General features: G+C 38.5%; 1 long non-coding RNA gene across 8 annotated transcripts in view; it reads left to right on the plus strand.

Annotated features, from left to right (window-relative positions):
- Nucleotides 1–19,883, plus strand: part of LOC137481086 (uncharacterized) — a 203,478-nt gene that overhangs the window by 80,935 nt on the left and 102,660 nt on the right. The gene's annotated exons all lie outside the window — the stretch shown is intronic.

A 19,883-nucleotide genomic window follows, 5' to 3' on the forward strand; every position in this document is an offset into this window, starting at 1 on the left:
AGAACCTCAAGAGCAGGCTCAAGAGTCAATGAAGCTTCAGAGAAACATCTAGAACTTTACAAGAGCTTAGCTTTCAATTTGTAGCATTTAGGTCAAAGTTCTGTGTTAGTTTTTGCAAAATCTTTTTTCTTTTCCCTCAAATTCCCTATAACATTTGCTCAAGTGCAAAGTTCTGCACTTGGTATCCACTTAAACGAAGGATAGTTTCTATTTAAGTAGTTGTAGTCATCCAGCTCTTCTCTTTTGTCCAGCCTCAGAGGAACAAACAAGTCTAAATGCAAAAATCATACAGCTGTATGTTCTGTAGACTGAATTAAAACAATTTTTATAATATATTTATTTCAAGCTGTTTATGAGAGAAATTTATTAATAAATATGTGAGTAAAGCAATAATTTTAAAATGGTAGGTAAACTTTTAAGTGAAAAACCCAGACAAATTTAAGGACTAGAAAATGTTACTTTAGATGTGATTTTCAGTCTTTGTACAGGGAGACCTTGTACAGGTGAAAGGTAGTACTGTAATAGATATGGCAGGAAAAATACAATGAAAAATTATACCTGACATGCTTCAACTTTGAAAAATATTTTAGAGCTTTAGAACAGGAAAAAAAAAGTTTCTCTCCCTCTTCTCCCATTTTGTGACTCTGTTGACTTCATGCCAGGAGGAAAAGGATGGTGTTGGCTTAAATGCCCCTGGTCTCTAGAGGTTTCCTGGGGGTGCAGTGCAGGCATTACTTGCTGAGCACGTGGTGAAGGGTACCTAAACCTTGATCCTCTACCCCATGCCATGTGTGACAGGTCCTCCTGTGCCAGGAGCTCCTTGGGCTGTTGTGAGTGCTGCTGTCCCTGCTGGGATTAGGAAGATTCCCTCTGACCATAACAGGACTGATCCCTGCAGGGGAATGAAGGGGAAATTGCCCAGGGGTGGTTTAGCACCTTGTGGATACTCTGGTGTGGGGCTTGTGTCTCTGGGTGAGGACGAGCTGGTTTTAACCAAAACAGACTTCAATGAAGAGAGGGAGTGGAGTTAGAATTTCTGGAATTTTGGCCTAAGAACAATAAAAGAAAAGTTAGGGGCTGACAGTTTTCCTGCATAAAATGTAGAAGAACACAAAGGGAAAGACAGTCTAAGCTGGAAGAGGTATTTCTGGGTAGATCCAGGGATAGATTTACCATATTGAAATACTATCCTGTGAATATTACTCTCTTCCTACTTATTTTGGACAACTGGGGTAACTTTCTATAGAATGGTAGAAAATGGGTGTCTCAGCAGGGGCTGGATTGCTCACTAGAAGGTGCACATGTATTATTTGCTGTTTAAAGAATGGTGACATGGTGTTTTGCAATCTGCTATCAGAGGATAATATTTGTGCTGGCTTTTTTAAGAGTTGCAGGAAGAAAATGTTAAATGTCAGTTTCTCTTGTAAGTAATTGGCAGTAAGTAGATGTAAGATTCCTGAACCACTGCTCTCAAAATAATCTTAAAATAGCCACTTTCTTGTTTTCCTGGTCTATATATGAAACAGGTGTATTAACATATTAATGATCAGATGTTATATTTAGCTTTGCATTTTAAGAATCTTTAGCAATGTGGAAAAGGATGATTTGACAGGCTTAATTCAACACTGGGCAACAAATAAAGCTTATAATGAAATTAACATAAATCATTAGCATTAATCATTCAGCATTATTGATAGCCATATAAAGAAATGTATCACAGCCCTGGAAGTAAAGAAGAGAAGAGCAATGTTTCTTGCCAGCTGTCCTGATGAGCTATGAGCCCATATGGTAGTGGTGCTGGCTTTCCTTTCTAATTTTCCTCCTCTGCTTGAGCTGTCAGGAGCCCCTTTCTCCCCTTTTCTTTTTCCACAGACTGCAGAGATAGCTTCTATCTAATTTTTTTGAAAATGCCAGCTTTTTAGAACAGGTCAGACTCCATCAACATCTGACTGTCACTAGCCATGTGACCAACATGAGCAAACTAGCTCAGTGACAATTAACATGCAGTCTACATTCATCGTTTTCAATTTGGTAACCTTCACTTCTGCTTATACTTGCATCAGCTCCAAGACCTAGTAAGAGTTTTCCTCATTGGGAAACAAAATATTCTTAAAGTAGCATTTGGAAACCCTCTACTGGGTAATGCGTGCATTTAAAGTTTGATATGGAAAAAATGAATAAATGCAATTGTTCAGTCACTATTCCCTGGATAGTTTTTTTCTGCTGGTGTGCTGCCCTCCCTCCATACCTGCCAGTCCTGTGTGTGTCTCCCTGCCGCTGCTACTACTGCTACTACTGCTTGTGCTTTGAAGCATTTGAGAATCTGAAGTTACTCAGTCATCCTCATTTACCTGAAGATCAGTGAAACATTAGGTGAATGTGGCTTCTGGGATTAAGGAGTAGGACTGACAACATCCCTAGAGCTATAATCTCATAGGCACTGCATTCTTTCTTCATAGTTTTAGCATTTTTTCAAGTGTTAGACAAATCTTCATGGTCAGCAGGGCTCAGGCTCAGTGCTGTGAGAACATGAGCAAAGTAGGTGCACTGGGGAGGTATCACAGAGGTAGACTCTTTGCATGGCAGTGATGAAAATTGCTTCCTTTTCTATTGTTTCATATCTTTACCTGGTCTCATTAATTTCTTTGTGTTGTATGAGCAATTTAAAGAATTCTGGCTCTCATGAGCATCTCTATTTTCCTAGCTGGAAGGATGAATAAAATGGCTTCAAATTAGAAAACCATGCATATCCAAGCAATGTTTACATTTCTCTGTATTTTTTGTATGGTTGGTTCTATTAACCTTTAAAATGTCCAAGCACATGGATAATAAGCCTTTTTTGTTCTAAATTCAAGATCACAGAATATATAAGAGATGTGGTTAAGCACTGTCAGAGCATTGCAAGATAGTACAGTACTGTCAGCTCTCCTTAAAATGCCTTTCTTATTAAGTGTCTTGGTAAAAGGATCTGGTGCTTAAATACATACTAAATTTAACTTACTGGACTTTATGTTGAATAATTAAATATTATTTTTCAAAGAAGAAGTTTATGCCTTCTATTGCCATAAAATAGTCTTCATTTTCAAGTTTGTTACCTGCAGAAGAGGACAAAGAAAACAGGTGTTGAAGGAAACACATATGAACGCAGAGAAGAACCCAATACTTGGGGTCACTCTTGGGCAATCATGTGTTCACCTCTTAAATTTGCATGGGGCCTTAATCTCCAATGTAGAAATACATACCATTCCCTTATGCTCAAAGTCAGTGTTGCAAGGGAGCATAACAACCAGGACTGGTATCCTATAGCACAGCGAATAGATCCTTTAATTTCATGGTTTAAAAAATACTTGAGTTGACCTCAGTATAATTCCTATATTTTAGTCATTTAGGTGTCATGGCTCAGTAATCATTCATTAACTATAGTGCTTTTCAAATGAAGAACTGAGATGAAAATTTTTCTTAATGATGACAAGTGATGTAATTTAGTTTTATTCTTATATTATAGTGGTGCCCGCTAGCGCCGCTGTAGTTAAGGGTCTGTCAGTGGTTCCATTATAAACCCCTATTTTCAGAGGGTTTATAATTCAAAAATTGATTTTAGACTTAAAACTGCCACCCAAGGTCTAAGTCCTGGAGCTTGTTTTTATATACAAATTGGTATTTTGGGGAGAAAAGGAGAAAAGGTTAATGGTTACTCAACTATAAGAATAAGATTGAGGGTTTTCTCTTTTAGATTTGTATTTGTGCTTCTATCATACTAAAAAACACTTCATCCATCTCAGAGCCAAGAAAAAAGGCCACTATCAAGTTCTTTATGACCAAAGAAGGGCTGCAGATCTTATTAAGCACAGTGTAAGAATTGAATTGGGCTGAGGCTTGTAAAAGCAGGTCCATGGCTTTGAAAATCCCATGACATTTGATCAGAGGTCGAAATATCTTTGAGAGTAGTTATTTAGGAGACTGGGGTAGCCATGAGTCAAGGCCTCCCCCTTCTCCACAGATGTGCTGTTTTGCCTTGTTGCCATCAAGAAGCTGCAACAAAACTGGTACTAATATTATAAAGGCAATTTTCAAAGGAGTGTAAGGTACTTACCAGGCCCTAAATAGCATCTCTGGAATTGAGAATAGGAAAGTAAATATAGCAGTGGCTTGCTAAAAGCTCATGGGAGGGAAGGGAAATGAGCTGGTTCCTAGCTGGAGCAGAATGAGCACTGTCCTGGTGGAAATGGGAGCTCCAGCAAGGAATCCTCTGTGACTTGGCACATGGGGGTTGGCTGGTGAAAGGAGGGAAGGATGGGTCTGGAATTGCTCAGGACTCCTTGGAAAAGGGGGATCTACACATTGAGAGGATTCCAGGCCAAGTGCCCCTCAGGTCCTTGTAAATTCTCTCTAGAACCACACTTCTGAGCTGAGAAGAAATAGGGTTCATTGGCTTTAAAGCTTTCTACTGGAAATGGCAGTGATGCCTCACTGGAATGACGTTATTAAAGTTAATAATAAATTTAAAATAATGCCAGAGCAATGTAGGTGTTATCGTGCGTTTAACTTTGGCTTACCTGATGGTCACATATCATTCTGAGTCCTAACCATGAGAATTTAACAGGTGGAAGCAGAACTTGGAAATATGACGATCTTGTATTTTCATGCAAGATTTGCATTGGATGCTGGAGTAGAGTGGAATTTATGGTGTAGACTCACTACAGTTGCACATGTTTTTTCTTACAGTGTAAGAAACAAAAGAACCAAGTTAAAAAATCAAATAGATGATTTCAGTTCTTCTCCAACAGAATTACTTATCCTATATCTATTGGAATTATTTATGATCAATGGTCCTTGATTTTGTTTCTGGTCCACATTAGCTGTCAGAGATGTTGCTCTCAATTATGAATGGAAATATGAGAATTGGCAGCTGTTCGATATGCATCTCACCAAAGAGAAAAAGTAGTATGTTAGATTTTGAGGATGTAAAGTTTCAGACCAGTTTTGTATTTTAGAGAGAAAATGTAGTGGGCTGTCTAAAACAAAGTCCTTCAAGCAGACCCATCTATTTAAATGCCCCTGGGGACAGTTGATCCTTTTGATCCTTAGTAGCAATAATTTTTACTCTTTTCTCATAATCACAAAATGAAAAATCGTCAAGGTAGTCACATAAATGTTAAAAATAGGTTTTTTTATAGTGAATAATAAAAAACCCTCCCACTAGATCCAAAGGTATCAATACACAAGAAAAAAACATATTTTAATCTCATTCTCATCTCTAAGTGACTTCAGAGAAATTCTATGTTTCTCCTGACAGCTTCTGGCATCTCATCACCCATTTCAATGTACTGTGCTGCAGAGAGGATACATTTCTGTGCAGATGTGTAGGAACTGGATATTTCAGGAGATCTGCTTGGTGCTATATCATGTATAAATGCAGACCTGTATGAGCCTTACGTTAGGAAAGGAGAAGAATAAAACTTTCTCCTATTCCTGATCCATGGCCAACTCTGCCTCCTTGGCTACTCATGCTGGACTGCCTGCGGATTTAAGGGATGCTTGGACTGGAGAAGAGGGATAATATGTGAGAGAACACTTCAGGACTTGTGGGTAAAAGCAGCTGTAGGTGTGTAATGATAGATGCTAATGTAAATTTAGCTTTACCTTTATTTTTTTTAAATTTCAGCCGTTTATAAACCGTGAAATTTAATGGAACACTTTCTGCTGGTTTTGGTTATGGCTTTGTGAGCAGGTGTGTGCTGAAGCAGTGTATTATACATTTTACTGTGCATTTAAAAATATATATTTAAAATTACTATATTTTTTGCACTGAAAAATTCCATTGGAAGTGTTTTGTGTTTCTCAGAATGGGATTAACAGTCCAAGGAAGGTAATCTCATAATCATACCTACTAGAGCTAAATTTAAGCTGCAGAATGGTATCTCCTTCTCTCAGATGGAATTATGAAGGTTAAAATGAAACACAGCTCTTAATTCACCATAGAGTACCAACTTGCAATACTGGCATGGAATTTTGATGGGAGTAAAATTATAAACTTCCAATTATTTTTTTGTTGTTGACAAGAAAATATTTTATCATATAAAGCTGCTTTGTAATGAAGAACATTATTTTTACTATTTGTCACTGTGTTTTCAGTTAGCCTCATTACTTAAAAAAAGAGAAATTTAGTGACACATCCATTCCAAAGGCTGAAATCCTTTTATCTTACCTTTCTTTTAGGGTAGTTGTGGTCATATCTGAAAAACTTGTGTAGTTATGGAAGTAGTACAACAAAAGTAATTTTTGGATAAGTTCTCTTACCTTTTGGATAAGTTCTGCATTATGGAATCATACTAGTTTTGCCAAAGAATTTAATATTAGTTTGTAACTAATCAGCCACCCAAAAATGCTGCATGATGATTGTTTTTATCACAAGGGTAGTAATGTTTTTCTTTTCTGGGAAAACAGTTGTTTAAGTTATTTATTATCTTTAAGCCAGCCCTAGAATGCGGGCAATACAAGTGACTAACATATGGATGTGTGTAGATACTTGTCACCTCGAGTCCTCTGTGAGTGCAAGCAAAGATCTGCCCACTGGTGCCTTTAGCAGAAATTTGCTTCTTCAGACGTGGATCTGTGTGTGGATCTCTGAACACCTGCTGGGTAAGAAGGGGTTCAGTGCTGATGGCAGCAAAGCTTCTGACTGCTGCACACTATCTGAGCTCTGCCTTCACTGTTGTATTTAAGGATTTCACAAACACTCGAATTGTTGATGAAACACCTGGTAGGTTGTGGAAATACCCCCAAACAGGGATAGTACTGTGACACATATCAGTTTGTGGGAGTGATACATTTAAATATTTGTCATATTTGAATGAATCTTTGTCACTGATTCATGTCTTGCTATCTGGTTAAAACTAGAGTGGAAGATCAGGACAGGATGATACCATAGAAGTTGCATTTTTTTTTTTAGGTTTCAATTTACTTTAAGGACGTGTATTTCATTTGGACCTGTTTTCTGTTGTAATTGATTATATCATGTAATCAGACACATTTTCCATTTAGAGACTGTGGAGAATGCTGTAGTGAGGAAAACAAGGTGTCTCAATTTGTCTGTTCTTATTTCTGGCCATTTGCATATGTGCAAGCAGCAGGAATTGTGCTGGCTGGGCGGGTGACCTGCAGTACTGGTGGTGATTATAGATGATGCTTCCTTCTCTTCTTCTATATTTAGGTTTGATCAATTCTCTTCTGTGCTCCTTTACCGAAAAAGGGTATTGACTTCATCAAGATCTGACTTTAGTGCCCACCAAATCTATTTGCTGAGGATAGGTACCTGCCAAGGAGCACGTTTCACTGGTTTTCTGCAAGCAGCCTTAGTGGCTTCCTAGTCCTCATCCACTTTTCAGTGCTGCTCCTGTGTGATGTTGGTGTGATTTGAGAGCAGTCCATCTGAGAAAGCATCACTGCTTTGGAATCAGCAAAAACACTGTTTAAAATGCTGCCATCCACTTGTTTGACTTAGTGGGGTATTGGCATAAAAATTTCCATATTAAGATCTTAATTTGCTTCTTCCTAAAACTAAAAAAACGATGTTGATGAAATAAAAACATTTTAGGGTATCGCATGGAGTCACTGTTTTCCTTGAGCATTTAGGAAGTTTAGAGAGTAAGGACTAACACTAGATATTGGAGGAAAATGCTATCCTCACTTGGCTGGCTTTCCAGTTTGGAATACATGAAATTGATGTTGACAAAACATGCTTTGAAAAATTTCTTAAGGTGGTTTAGGTTGCAGACCAACTCTGCTTTTGTCTTGCTAATCTAAAAGAAGCATAAAGGATAGGCAAGGCTTAAGACCCCTGTCCCACCTGCTGTGTGGTGTTTAAGCAGACCCAAAATGTGCCATTACAGTCATGGGAACTTGTGTATCCATTAAAGGTTCTGGCAATGAATCATGGAGTTGTGAGTCATGGAAATTGAGTGCTTAGACTTACCTTAAATGCAAAAGTTTTATCACTGCATGTGTAGTCCAGTAGGAATAAACAGTAGCTACTCAGTGAATGCATTTGTGCTCTGGACCATTCCTAATTATCAAACTGAATCAGCAATTTAAGATTCAATAATAAAGATGTCCAAATATTCAGATATCTGCTACCTGCTTCTACACATGGGTAACACCAAAAAACATGTGCTTTTCAGTGGCAAAATCACTGGAGAAGAAAAGCCTTTTTTTATTTTTCTTAAGGTTTAAAACCTCCAGGGCAGTTAGAAAACCATGTTTTTCATTGAACTGTGTCTCTTTGAAATTCACAAGGCTGACATGTCATTGGCATGACGTGTCTCAGTCCGTTACACAGAAATGCCACATTACACTGTGTGACGTGACAGGCTGACAAAAAGGGACACGACGCACCAGCCCAATGGGATGTCAAGCCTGAGAAATTTAAGCCATGCTGTTGCTTAAAAAAAAGCACAGGGCATCGAGGGGGGCACACTCCATGCTGATATCCAGTACTGTTGGATTTTATACTTTCTAAAAGGTTTTCTTGGTTCAGTGAGGCTTCGCTTGTGTTTGAAAATAAACCATGCAAATTTAAGTTTCTACTTTTGTATATTTTATCCTGTGGCACCACACAGTCTTGAGTTCCTCCAGAATCCCTGGCAATCCTTTGCAGAAATTCTGTAGGCTTGGAGAGTCGTGACATGGGGATTTGAGTTCCAGAAGTGCTTTGCTCTGCATTTGGGATTGCTGCATGCATAAACAAGGATTGTTCAAAGATCACAGTGATAACGTGGCATGCTGTAAGTCACAGTTCAAAATCTGTGAAGGGTTTTAAAATTATTTTAGTCATGTTAGGCTTCAGAGAAAAGTCTAGTTAGAAGGAAGTCTATCCAGGGTAGGGCAAATGGAAGGGTGGGAGAGCTTATATGAATTAAAAGATCATTAATAGACAATATTTTTTCCTGGAAAATGCTTTCCCTTGATACTTGTTTTCTTTAAGTAGCAACAAAAGTATTTCAACAATCTCTAAAGAGTTTAAGAACAATATACTTAATTACTGTGAGTAATTTCAGAGCTAATTAATGTGATAAATCTCCATAGTGAAATATTCTTAGCTACTGATCAGTGTGAAATAGATTGAAGTCAGTGCAGATGTATCTTCCAGTTCATTTTACATTTGGTGTGGAGTCGTGAAAATGAGCATTCAGGCATATATACACACCTTAGTTTAGAATTTGAATATTTGGGATTGCATCATGTACATATAATTTTAATGCAGTCATTTATGTGCAGACTTTGGCATGGATTTTTCTAATAAGTTGCAATAATGGGTTGACATCAAATAGACAAATTAAATTTAGTATTCTTAAAAACCTAGCATGATGGTTCATCTATTAAAAATAATAATTCACTTATGGGCAAGGAGTGCAAGAAATAAATTGCTGAGTACATTTTTGTTAATTTCTTTGTATTTTATGCATTGTAAAATTTTATGTGGAGATAATCCACAGTTAAATTTGTTTCTTCTCAGTTTCTAAACATATGGAATAAACTTTGACTACAGGAGCATAAATCAGCTAAAGTACACTTTTGTAATGTTAGTGGGATGTGACCTTAAATGTGAGTGTTTCTGTAATTCCTGGTGGTAAACAATATCCTCTCATCAATATGCTTGAAACTGATGAAAGTAGTTGGTCAGTAAGTGTAAATTTTGCTTTGATGAAATATTTTCCATCTTTTTGCAAATAGACTTTCCTGAAATATGATTGGTTTCTGTTTATGTGCACCTTTTCCATTGACTTAGGTGTGCTTTGGATTATGTCCAAGAATATATTATTTTTTTCAATGAGAAGTCTGGTTCTAGTTTAAGCCAGCAGTACTGTGGAGAATATCTTTTTCTTCCTAAAATGTTCATACCCAGCTCCTAAGAATGGGTGCAGTGTGTGAAAATGGCAGGTCCTGACTTTCCACACGTTTATTCCCCAGTGTGAGGGCAGACAAAGCATCTTAGGTTGTGTCCTGTGGGTGTCTGATTGGAGCTGGTACTGAGGTCTCAAACTCCCACTTCCAGGCTCCTACCAATGGCCACAGTGAGAATAATGAAGTATAAGATCAAAGAAAGGGGCTGGAACGCCAAACACTTCCCCTTTTCCCCCAGGGAACAGGGGAGAAACTTGAGCAGGAAAGCAGAGGCCAGGAGCTTGCCAAGCAGAGCAGGGGATGTTTGGTACCTGCATTGCCTTTTTACCACTGCATTAAAAGTTGCAGACTGGAATTACCTGTTCTGTGAAGCTGAGGGCCAGGATTTTGGTGAGGGAGTAATCTTTGCCCAAATGCACGTGTGCATAGATTGACACGTGGAACAGTAATACAGAAACCAGTGTGTAATTTCTGCACAGAGAGCTGTAGAAAGGTGGTTGTAGAATTGTGGGGTCTGGCTAACCAGCACTAAATTGTTTAGCTTGTCTCTTTGCTGCAAAGGTATGTGGGTTCTGTGGCTGAACTTGATACCACAAAACTGAGGTGGGAGCTCAGACTTTCTGCTATTATTTCTGCTTAACGTGGCTATTAAGACTTGTCTGTGCAGCTGCTCTGTGGGACCTCTGGGCAGAAGGCTTCAAAACTAAGTTCAAAGCCATTAAAATTATTGTTTTTAAGACTTTATGCATGCAGGCTCATGTGGTAGTGCATCTATCTTGCATATTCCTTGAGAAATGAGAGAACTATATTTTTCAAATGGAAGTATCTATATTTTTCAAATGGAAGTAATGACTCTGACTTAGTATTTCTGAAGCAGGACTTTCAAACATGTGATTATTTTTAGCCAGATCCAGTTCTGCCATTCTCAACTCAGTGTAGCTCAGCCTCTGAGCATAATGAAGCTATTAGTATTTTATGAATTGAACTCTTTTTCTCTTGGGGGAAGGAGGGCCTCCTGAGTATGTTAAGCAAAGCAGAATTCATATGAATCATATGGCTGAATTACAGAACATCTACTTATGCCCTTGAACTTTATGATCTGCTGCAAAAGGCACGAACACTGTAAAGGTATGGAAAAGGCAGGATCTGGGATCAGCACTCACTATGTCAAACATCAGTTAAAGCTGAAGAAATGCAAGTTTGTTGTGGAAACAAAGAGGAACACTCAACAAAGTCTGCTGGAACTGAAGTTCCTGAGATAATCAGGAATCCTGCTTTGAGAATCTTATAATCACCTTCCAAAATACATTGACTAAAAGTTCTCTGGCATTCTTTCTTTATTTTAAATTCTATCTGGTTGGAAAAATCTAGCCTCCATCTACCTTTAAATTTATGTTAGCACAAATTCCTGAAGCACAAGAAGGATTTGAAACTATGAAGCCTAATGATACTGCTTTGGATTTTAATGAATAAGACTTCTTTCACGGCTAAAGTGGCTTTCATGTCTTGTTCTGTTTTGTGTTTTGGTTTTTTTCTTAAAGGTACAGGTATTAGTTCTTTCCCTCCTGCCCCCGTGTTTTTTTTGTTTTTATGTTTTGTGGTTTTTTTGTAGTTGGTTAGTTTCTGGTTTTGTTTTTTTTTTTTGTTGTGTGTGGAGATTTTTTTTACTTGTGTTCTTGTTACTGCCAAATAAAGTTCACAACAGCTGCTTTGGCATAGGCTGTGCTATTTTGAGGACTTCAATTTTAGCCACATTCTTTTTGTTATCATATTTTGAGGCATAAGGTATACTTGGGATTTTTTTTCTGTGACTTTGGGAATTTTAACGTTTTAAATAATGTGTTCTTGGCTCTGAAGGACTGATTGATTTTTTTTTTTTTTTTTTTTTTTAAATTCAGAGCCCTTAGCCTCCTTAGCTTTTATTTACACAATATTATGCATGCAATTTGCAGATTCAAATGGTAATAAAGGTGCTCTTTTTTGCTGGACAAAGAAGCTTAAAATTTGCACTTTCATTCATATAACAGTGTGGCACATGAAATGAGTGGCTCCAAATTCTGTTTGAGTAGGAAAAAGCACAGGAACTTTAAAAGTGCACGTATGTTTTCCTAAATCTGCACAACACGACATGCTGTGAAGACAGCATTCAGCTGCATTTGCTCAGAGAGCACACTGATAGACAGATGGGCTTTGAGAACAGAAGTGACAAATGTCATAAATTTTTCTTAAAGAAAAGTGCTATCATTTCTGCTACTTGCTTACATATGTTTTCAAGCATGACTGTCTTAAGTGTTGCTAAGTTACATCGCACTGATAATTCAGTTGCACCTTGGGGCTTTCAAGCAAGGGTTAAATTCTACAAGAATTCTGTTACTCTGAGTTTTTCTACTGATTTGCACTCAGTGGATGCAGACAAAGCAAGATTGCTCAAGTGGCCCTGCACTGGACAGATAATTACACTCTGAAAGAATACAGGTTGTCAAGGTTTGTTTGGTCTGTTGGGTTTTTTTTTTTTTTTAGTTTTCAATTGGAGCAGATTGCTGTGAGTGTTGTCTATTTTGAAAAGGTTTTTCTGAGCACAAGTATAAACAGGCCCTTTTTCAGATTGCTCTCACTTGCTATGAACTTCTCCTAGCTCAGGAAGTTGATCACTTATTTTCTGACTGTTCCCAGAGAGCATCGTCAATATGCTAATAGAATCTTGCCTACTCAGTTGTATTTGCTCTGGGTTTCCTTTGTTAGGTTCCCCTCCTTTATTAGAGGAGACTTTGTTCAAAGGAAAAAACCACCAGGGAACACCTCCCTTGTGTTAACTTCTCCCATTTCATAACCTCAAATGTTAACAACTCAGTTTCTCTGGAACTCGTAAACCCCCTGACCAAGTGCTGCCTCCTGCACTGTAGGAGGGGAGCAAACGATGGAGCTGTCCGAAAATGAATTTTCCTTCAGGACAGATCAGGTGCAAGGTTACTCAGGCTGGCTGAACTTGCCCAAGGCTTCTGCCGGTTGCCACTCCTGAATGAAGGCTTGGGATTATGCAGCTGCACGTGTGTGTACTCGCTCTGGTTGTGTTTAAAGTAAGGTTCCCATCTGGAGCTGTCTGGATATTTGTTCACCCCGAGCCTGTAGACTTGTGGTGATGTGATGGAACTTCTTATTCAGACTGAGGAGTGCATTAACTTTTCAAAATGAAAAATATTTTCTTCATCTGACTAGGTGTGTTTACTGTGTTTCTAGAGCTGGTTTGATGGGAATGTAGATTAGCCCACCTAAACCAAGTGACACCCAGGGAATGTTATAAATCCAGGCAATTGAGCTGTTACCAGTGAAAATGGGAATTATTTAACTTTCCTTTGCCTGAAGCACACACAGGTTAAACAGCCAGGTTAGATGCTTCCTGTGATCATTGCCCCTTTGTTTCTTCAGTGAACAGTGCCTAAAAAGACAATGCTGTCTTGAACATGTACAACTTCCAAAGGAGATAATACAGAATACTTGAATTTGACTAGGCTGTCAAATTTATGATTGAATACTAATGTTAGTATGAGACATGGGGAAGAAATGCTATGTAGCCTGTGCTCCTTAATAGTAATTTTCAAATGTAAAATGCACGATTATGACAGTGATCTGTCACATGGTAGAGATTTGGAAAAATAAAGAGCATTTGTTAGTATGCTTTGGAATTATTTTTTAAAATAGTTTTGAAACTAAAGTGTGGTCAGATAATTACTACTAACCTTTGAAACATTGCCAAGCATAATGTTATATTACTTAGGGCAGGAATAGTTTTAAGAAGGAATCCAGGGACTTTCCATAGCTGTTTATTGATGACAAAAGTTAACTGAGAGATGGAAAACTGTAAATGTGCAGAAAATGTATTCAAATACAATCCTCATGGACATCTTCTTTCTCTTAAATTTGGTCTTAAAGTATCATAGGCAATATGTGATATCCTGTGGGATAATTAACAGTGCTGATGTGCAGGGAATAGCCAAATTGCCTGCTCCAGCATGGCTGTGATGTAGGTTGTGCAATATGTTTATAGTCCTTGCAAGGGAAATGTGTTAAATGCAGACTGTTTCTCATTTTAGGCATGCTGTTCACTGGGTTTTTTCCCAGTAGAAGGCAATATTGGCCAGGAGGTAACTGTAGTGCACCTGGCCTTGGTGTAAGTTAATTGTAGCTTCTGCTAAGGTGCTATCTGCATGGGTAGCTTGCTTTTTTTTTTGGTTGGGTTTTTTTTGTTGTTGTGCAAGTGTGGAAGGCAAAAAGCTCAGGCAATGACATTACTGTCACCTGCTTAAAACAGTATGAAGTTCTTCAAGAATCGGCATAATCTCCAGGGCTCACTGTTTTCCATGAAAGCATTGATTTCAGTCAAAATACTTCACGTTCTTCTCTACACAGACATTTCAAGAAAAGTTAAAAACATGCCATTTTAAAGGCAAGCCTTACCTTTCTTTGCACATATACCTGCTTTTCAGTAGATTGTGCCAGTGTGGAATGAAATCACAGACGTTATTAGGCACAGAGGATTCACATGGAAGGTAAATAAACTGAAATGCTTCTAATTAAAGTTGTAATTGAAACTGTTTTAGAGTGGTGAACAAGACTTTCTGTTCACCTTCTTGATTTTTATTTCATTGTTTTATCTAGCATCTTCCTCAGTAACCTACCCTTTAATTCTGTTTAAATGAAAACCAAGATAACATTTCCCTCCCCCCACCCCACCCCACCACTTTATTTTATTTTATTTTATGTGTGCTTTGCCCTCTCAGAGCAAGGGGAAACAATCTTGCCCATCTGCTTGTACGAGCATGATGAATCTTTTGAATATGCGAATGTAAGATCTGTTGTTCAAGATGTCATGTTTTTCCCTCTCTTGTTAGCTGGGAGACAACACGGAATACCCTGATTTACCTGTGTAATCCCAGTGTGTCTCAGGTGCCAGGACTTGCTGTTGAGATCAGCATGTCTCCTGTCAGAAATGGTTGGAGTGAGACAGGGACGGCACGACCACTGGGCGCAAAAAGCTACAGAGGTCAGGTTTCAAGGACAGCCAGCGTGGCAGTGATGTGGCAGTGACAAGTTGTCAAGCGAGCAAATATGAAAGCGGGGTTGGGAGGGAGGGAGAAGGAAAAAAATCTTGTCATTCCTGATGAAATATTCAGTGTAGCAGGTAGCAATGGGCTGAATGGGTTGCACTCATGGGTTGCTTGCAGTGGAGAGGTGTCCCGGGGTTGTGAGGGCTCTTTGCTGCCCTGATGGCTCTCCACAAGAGATGCCCAGCACAAATCGCCTGCTTTAAATTTTTGATTAAATGTTGCACTCCTGTTGATAGGAGTAGCAACATCAGGCTTGGGTCAGACACCTTTTAGAGCCCTAAACTGCTGGTAAGTCATCCATATAGATCCTTGAGTTGTTATGGAGTGATGTGTCATAGAAAAGTTTGGAAAGAAAACTGTAAGAGTGATGCCAGTTCTGAATGATTGTAAATAATCATCGTTAACAACTCTGCTGTGTAATTTTGTGGGTTTGTTTTCAGACACTTTTATTTTGAATTTTTCATACTGTATTGAGTTGAAACACTTCTGTTTGTGGTTCTGTGTATTCCATAGCACATGAGATAATAGCATAGTTTATTTGTCCCTGAAACAGACTGCAGTATTATGGTGACTTTTATCTCCTGGCATATTTGCAGAATTCTTCATACCAGTTTTCTTAATGGTAATAGCTTTTCACTACATGCACATTATTCTTTGGATCAGGAAGACTTTCCCCAGCCTGCATATGTGTACATGCACACTAATCCTGCATGTATATGCAGAGTAGATGTTAATTTAAGCTTGGTTAGTGTAATCTCATTAAGAATAAATACTACAAGAAGTGTCATGATTCCCAGTGAAGTCCTTGAAGAGCTTGCAGTAATATGAGGAAAAATGGTGTATTTCTCTGCTGCAAGTATGCTTGCATGTTCTGCTATGTGGGATTTAGCAATTTAGCAATCATAGTTCTTTTTGTCAATGTGCACAATTGTTCTTAAATTAGTAAACACAATCCAATGCTTTATTGTGGATATACATGGAAAAATGCTCTAAATATGTCGTGTGTATTAAATTTCTTCAGGGTGTACTTTTAACTGCCATCAGTTACTTTTTAAGTTTAACTTTTTATTTCTTTACATGAGGGAGCAGCTGCATATTGACAACTAGTGATGCTGAAGGGAGGAATAGAAAGTTCTCTTTACTATCCTACTCTCTTCTTTCTATATAAAACAATTTTATTATTTTTTAATTCATCTGCAGCTGCTTAGGTTATAGTTGTGGTAGTGGAGGGATAGAAGGAATGAAAACACCCTAAATCCATAGTCAATAACTCAGTATTTAAAAATGGATAAATATTACTTTTTAGCCTTACAGAAATAGGCTTAGTTGCTTGAGAACATAGACGGAAGGAAAAATTCCTGAGGCAAAATGGTCTTGGAATGAAAAGAGAAAAATTTAACTGAAAACAAAGCCATGAAAATGTTTAATGATTCAATGTGGGTTCGTCTCATGCAAGAGCAATATAGCTGAAGAATAACCATAGGAGTTTAAATTTAAAAACAGACACCAGAAAAGTGACAGGAGTCAGTGCAGAGTGAAGGAGAGGAGGGCCTGTCAGCTGGGTTCTCCTCTACCTGGGGGCTGGGGAGCATCAGCACCTTTGCCACAGCAGTGCTCCATCAGCTGCGCTCGCAGCCAAAGCCCGCGCCGGGCTTGCTGTGGGGCTTTGGCAGGGGCATCTCGGAGCTGCAGGCTGGCTCTCACACTGCCATGTGTGCACATCCCTGCTGATGCATACTGCAGGTTATAGCACAAAGATATCAAAGACTTTTCAGTCAGTCTCGCTCTTCAGAGAGCCATGGCTTTCAAGTAAAACAACAACAAAAAAAAAAAAAAAAAGTGAAAGAGGTTTTTGAGGTGGACTAAAGCAAAAGACCCCAAATGATAAATGCTGAAATCCAGCAGAGAAGTTGTTCAATATTGATAACCTGGGTATGTGAGGTGTTATTTTCTCAGCATCTAGTTGGTATCTGAAGTGCTTGCAAAAGAGAATCTGGACTCTGATTTTTAAAATGCAGATTTCTAGGGTTTTTTCACTTGTAAAATTTCCTTGGAAATGTAAAGTCATACTTCCTATTAATGGAAGACCTTTTCAGTTACCACATTATGAAATATAAAATTTTTCATTCCTTTCATTTCTAGAAAAGGAGGAATTGTGAAGGACACTCACCACTTCCTCCAGAGGACTGCTCCTATCCCTGTGTATCCCCTCTATTTCACTTGATTGTTTGGGCACCCTGTAGGAAGGTGTATATTTGTGTATGTTCCTTAAAAAGTGTGAGAACTACCCCTTAGTTAAGACTTACACGTACACTAACAGACCACTTAAATTTTGCTGTAATAAGGGCTGAAATTGATTTTCTAAATTTTTTTTTTTTTTTTTTTTTTTTTTTTTTTTTTTTTTACATTCAGAGCCTTTACACACTCCCATTATTTTTTTTGCATTCAGAGCCTTTACACACTCCCATTATGTACTAGGGGATGTGGTGTAGTCTCTGGTCCTGTCTGAGAGTTAATGTGCTTCCAGTTTTGTTAGTTTGGCTCTTGCAGAGGAGTAATTGAGTACCTGCAGTTTTTAGACACTTGTTCCTGGTGGGTCTTGCTGTCGCCGATCTTCATGTTGTGAGGATTGCTCTCACAAGCTTCTTTTTCTATGAATAAGTGATAAAGTGCCAGTCAGTGCTGTCTTTAGGGTCACTTTGGAATTCAGCTTTCTGAAAGATGGCTGGTAAGGGATATTTTCATTCATAGGGGAATGAAAAGTTGCTGCTGCAATCTCATGTGTATTTCTCCTGTACCTGATGCAAGCAAAAATACTGGGAGAGACAGAAAACTCTGCCTGTCTGTAGCCTATTTACTTCTCTGTTTTTAGAAATCATGAAAGTTTTGCAACCTTGTGAGTCTTACCTGAGAGAACTTACAAATCCTTCTGGGTGTCTGTGTACATGACACAGTGACTGCTCTGACATTTGTGTGGAGGGCATGGCAGTGATTTGTGCAATAGCCATAATTTCCTTATTTTAAGGCTCTGACTTGGTCAAGTATTTAGGCACATGCTCACTTATGGCTGTTTTGCTTCACATCAATGAGTTTGTTTTGTGTTTTTTATTTTTTTTTTTTAATAGAGCTAAGAAATCAGAGGCCTCTAAAAATGTAAATATAAGTCTGTAGGAAATTTGGCAAAACCATAATTTCACCAAATCCTGTTATTGCTCAGCAAGCATTGCTCAGCTCTTGTTTGAGTCACGTCTTACAGCAAAGACACCTTGTAGGTAATGTGTGTCCTGGCTTGCCAAGATACTTAAAAAAAAAAAAAATCTCTTGTTGTCTGCACTGTAACATTCAGTAGTCTGTATTACTAATAGAATAAAATGAAAAATGTATTTCTTTAACACTGTCATCTCTCTCTCTGACATGCATCTTGAGATGATTTGCAAATGCTCAGTTGTGTAAGTGGCTTACAGAGGAAAATCAGTTAGCCTCTAATGTTATGCTGATGCATGGCCAGCTCCTTGAACCCATTAATGAACTAATCTCAGATACTCTAGTAAAAGGTATACTTGCATTTGGATACTGCACATTTTGTTTCGGGTAAAATCAACATTTAAAAAAAAAAAAAAGAAATGGATCATGGGCCTTATCCTACCTTTTTCTCCTATGTCCTTTGAGAGAAATTGGGAAGTTTGCTATCCAAAGCAAAAATGTTGTTGTATCTTTTTCTTTTTTTCTGTGCTAAGGCAAGATTAGTAAAATCTTCACTTTGCTATTGGCTAACCACTGAGCTAAATAGCAACCTCTACATACAGAACAATCTTCTGAAACAATATACCAGGACACTTGTATTAAGCACAAGGTAATTTTTCTTTATTTCCCTTTCTATCATCACTGATTATGAAAATAGTTTTGTGTAAGTACAGATTCTCTCTCCCTTATAATCAGCTACCTCCTGCCTGATTCCTTAATTAATGACATTATTCAGTGTTCTGGACATCACAATCTCTTCCAGGGTTGTGAAATATGATCAGAGCTGCCTAGAATGTGTGGAGTGAGCCCCCCAAGCAAAGGTCGTGCCTCTGTTGTGTTTTCCTATCCACAGAAAAAAAATATGTTCTCAATCAGGATCATTTTAATGTTTAGATTAAAGAATGAACAATTGAAAACCTCCAGAGAGGGAGAGAGAATAGGTATAAAACTTCCTAGAAACAGCAAAAGCTCTGGTAATCTTCCTTCTTAAGCTGTCTGAGAAGTCTGTTTCTGAGTGCCTGGCAGTACTGCCCACTGTGGGACAGAGGTGGAGAATCAACTCTCCATGTGTCACTTGTCTCAAATTTTTTTTTTATTTTTTATTTTTTTTTTTAAATTTTGGAATCTGACGGGTCTGAGCTGAGAAGTTCCAGTGTGTTTCACTTTGCAGTGCAAACCATTTATCAGCAGTTCTGTCAGTGTTTAACCCCAGCTCGGCTTGCTCCCTGCAGAGCTGTGGGACAGGGAGAGGAGCAGAACAGGAAAACTGAGAGAGCTCCTGGGTTGAGGTAAAGACAGTGTAAAGGGCAAAGTAAAAGCTATACACACAAGCAAAGCAAGGATTTCATGTTCTAGATGTCGTGGGCAGCAGGCAGGTGTTCAGCCTTCTCCAGGAAATCTGGGCTCCATCCCACACTGCAGGGACTTGGGAAGGCAAACACAATCCTTGCCATCCTCTCCCTCTCTCTATTACCTCCTTCCCCCACATTTCCAGCATGGAGGTGGGACTCAATGATCTTAGAGGTCTTTTCCAACCTAAATTACTTCCTATGGTGCGAAATACACCTTGGGTCAGTTGGGGTCAGCTGTCCCAGCTGTGTCCCCTCCCAATTCCTGGTACGCCCCAGTCCA

Source organism: Anomalospiza imberbis, chromosome 12 (genome assembly GCF_031753505.1).
Source record: "Anomalospiza imberbis isolate Cuckoo-Finch-1a 21T00152 chromosome 12, ASM3175350v1, whole genome shotgun sequence".
Classification (NCBI taxonomy): domain Eukaryota; kingdom Metazoa; phylum Chordata; class Aves; order Passeriformes; family Viduidae; genus Anomalospiza; species Anomalospiza imberbis.